Raw genomic sequence first — 3,738 nt, forward strand, 5'->3', positions numbered from 1 at the left:
ACAACAAGATTTACTTTAAAATTAAGTAAACCGATGATTTCAAAAAATAAACCTTATCTCGCCTTTTTAAGCGCACACAAAATATATTGCAACTTATTTATCTCTTGTTTAATAACAAAAAAAAAAATGCAAATTTTCATAACATAATTGGAGCCGCAGTTCAGTTTCTGTGCACAGTCATTCTTATGTAGCAAATATACATGAACTTCAATAATATACTAATGGGTCGTATGAATAAAAACTAAGCTAGCTTATTTTTATTCATACTGCTAACAGGGATCGTCACTTAAATACAACAATTTGTTTGCGTTCTCTGACCGCTGGTGGATGGGTCGGGAAGGTAATTTTTAGCAACTGCTTTAAGTTGTTGTTGTTGTTGTAACGGCCACAACTTTAGGGAGGTAGTATTTCAATAATGAAAAATATCAGCACCTCTAAGAACTGTCTTTTATTTGTACATACATATGTACATATCGTCACCTGAACTTGCAAAAGACGTAACAAACATCGTCACTGAAATACAAAAAGTCGTAACTAATAAAAAATTCAAAATTCACTTTTGATTGATATGTCCATCATATATTATCGAATTACAACTCTCACATCATTTTATGAAAAAATAAATAAATTATTAGTCACGACTTCTTACATTTCAGTAACGATGTTGTTACGTCTTTTTTCATTTCAGGTGACGATATATTCATTAATTAAAATTTCAAATTCTGAGGTTCTCAGATGACAGTTGGCAGATTTCAATAAAAGGTATTTAAAACAGATTGGCAATAAATGTATGTAAGAATACTTACAGATGTTTGAATTATAATACGCGTTAAAAAAAAATCTAGATAGCGAAAAGATTCGGCTTCGGCAAAAACTTTATGAAAATATTGCCGATTAGCCGGCATACCGAAGCCGAACGTTCGGTCGTGGACATTAGCCGAAAGAGGATGGACGCCGCTTTATGAAAAGTGGTAATAAGGGTATTTAAAAAGTTGTTTAGCTTTTAGACACCTTTCCTTCCGCCGTTTAAAACCGTTTCATTTTTCAAAACCGAAACCGAAACCGTAACAGTTATCTAGACCTGAAAAGGAACGATACCGAAATCGTTTCAATCACGGGTTTCAATCGGTTTCCAGAAGTTTATAAAAATAATAAATAAGAATTGCTTTGAAATAAATTATTTATTTAACCAAAATCAGCAATTTTTTGCTCAAATTCTTGTCAAGTAGGAAATAAGTATGGCAAGGTAACTTTTCGCAAAAAGCTACTAAAATGGTGCCTAAAAAATTAAATCTCCAATCTGGTATCGGTTATTTGGATGAAGTCATTTTGATTTTCATTTTCACATGTATAGTTGTAAAGGGCACAGAAATGAAGGGGATTCATAACTAAACAAAAAAACAACAACCAAAAACCCAAAACCCAAAAAAAAAAAACAAAATTTGACAACAACAGCCACAACAACAGCAAGAACAGTAACAATAACACCCGCGGCTTCAAATGCGGTGGGCGCAACAGGAACACGCACAACAGAGGCACTGGAGACGCCAAGAGACGTTCCCACGACAGTCGGATCTACGTAACCGGAACGACCCAGATTTATATCTGGCCAAGGACTGTCACTCCAGCAACACTGCCCAAAAACCCTTTGGGGAACTTGTATGCTGCTACAACAACAACAACAACCAAGAGACAGCAGCGCGCGAGAAAGCCCAAGAAGTGCGGGGCGGAAAGGCAGTTTCCTAGACCAGCTAACCGCCGAGGAGGCATCGCTGTTCATCGAACATGCAAGGGACGATGACCAGCCAGGAACCAGTGCAGATGCGCTACGTCGCATGGGCCAGAGCAAAACAGGTAGTTTTAATAACAGAAATTTGACAGGAAATCACAATTTACCTGCCGAACTAGATCGGCCGCAACACCGGTCCGGCAGTTCTCTTTGCAGGTACAGAGAGACAGCAGCCACCGCACCGATGGTAGTCACCGCTCCAAGAACCGGTATCGCTCGGGTAGTCGGCGTCGCTCTACGAGTCGACACCGCTCAAAGAGCCGGCAGCGCTCCAAGAGCCGGTGCCGCTCCGAAAGCGGTCACCGGGCGGAGAAGGAGAGACTCCATAGGTCGCACAGCAGTAGCGCCTCAGCAGCGTCCGACGACTCCGGGTGGCAGAAGCAGAAGAGTAGGAAACACCGCAGGGCCAAGTCTCCTCCGATGCCGCGGCCAGGTCAACCGGGGTCACTAGACGATCGGCTTCGCGAGGGCTTAAGCGGTTCCGGGGTGAAATGGTACCTTCGGTACCTCGGGCAAGGCAAGCCCTCAGTTGAAGCCAGAGCTATGGCAGAGGTCAGAATGGAGATAGAGAATGAGGGACGTTAGAGACACAGAAAAGGCGACAAACCCGCACCCGCCGATAGGTGGAAGAGCGGGCCCAACAAACAGGCACACTTACCCGCACCTGCTGAAAAGCAGAAGAGCGGGCCACAGCGACAACAGCAGCACAGACCCGCGCCCGCTGAAAAGCGGAGAAGCGAGGAACCAACAGGCTCCAACAAAAGAGGTAGCAACCAGGTCACTCCGCCAGAGACACCGGGCACTAAACGGCAGCGGGAGCAGCCACCCCCTCCGAACTCATGGCGAACGAGCCTGGCCGGGCCGATCGAGCAAGGACAGGCGCAGGGGGGTGCCACTCAAAGGCATTCGGGTAGCGGTGCTGCCTTGTGAGTACCCTGCTGCTGCCCTGAGCTCGGAAGACCTAACCAGACTCCAGGATGCCATCATGGAAGAGGTTTTCAAATGATGGTTGTTGTTGTTGTTGTAGCGGCTACTAAGCCCCGTTCGGGGCGGTTCATCCATAAACGTTGTCGTCTATTTCAGCTAGGGGGAGGCCCAGGAAGTGTGCTACTTCCAAAGGGGCTGTCCATAGGGACAGGGGCGTTAGCTGAGTGGGGTTCTCAGGGCATGTGAAGAGGTGCCGGGAGTCATGTGGCGACTCTCCACATGCCGGGCATTGGTTGGGCACATCCTCGTTGATTCTGCTCAGGTAGCTGTTGAGCCTGCTGCAATAGCCAGAGCGAAGTTGGGCTATTGTAGTGCGGGTCTCGCGAGGCAGACAAAGTTCTGTCCCGTCCACGTCCGGTGGTTGTGTGCCTAGAACGGCATTCACAGGACGGGAGTCTACATAACTTGAGACTGATTCCCTGTGAATGCCGTTCAGGGCCTGTCGGTAGGTTGACGGGTCCAGAGGTTGTTTGATATACCTCTGGACTTCGTCTGTCAGTTCGTAAAGATGCCTCCTGACGTGCCGTAGCGATGGCTCTTCCGCGAGCAGTTGTCCGCTGGCATGGCCACGTCTGAGGCTCCCAGCAAGGAACTGCTTGCAGAGCATTATGTTATGCTCCTTTACTGGGAGCATCTGGGCCTCGTCATGAAGGTGGTGTTGAGGCGTCATCAGGAGGCATCTTGTCGCAGTTCGTAATGCGGTGTTTTGGCAGGTCTGTAGCTTCATCCACTGCGTCCTGCTAGTCCCGGCGACCATACGGGCGCTGCGTAGTTTAGAACCGGCCGGCCAATTGCCTTGTATGTTGCCAACAACGTTACTTTACCTTTGCCCCAAGTGCTGCCGGCCAGCGACTTGAGGACATTGTTGCGGCTCTGTACTTTGTTGACAATTGCGGTTGTATGCGCCGAGAAGGCGAGCAGACTGTCGAAGGTAACTCCGAGGATTTTCGGGTTATTCACCG

This window comes from Rhagoletis pomonella, unplaced genomic scaffold (genome assembly GCF_013731165.1).
Source record: "Rhagoletis pomonella isolate Grant_MI unplaced genomic scaffold, Rhpom_1.0 Rhpom_scaffold_00191, whole genome shotgun sequence".
Taxonomy (NCBI): domain Eukaryota; kingdom Metazoa; phylum Arthropoda; class Insecta; order Diptera; family Tephritidae; genus Rhagoletis; species Rhagoletis pomonella.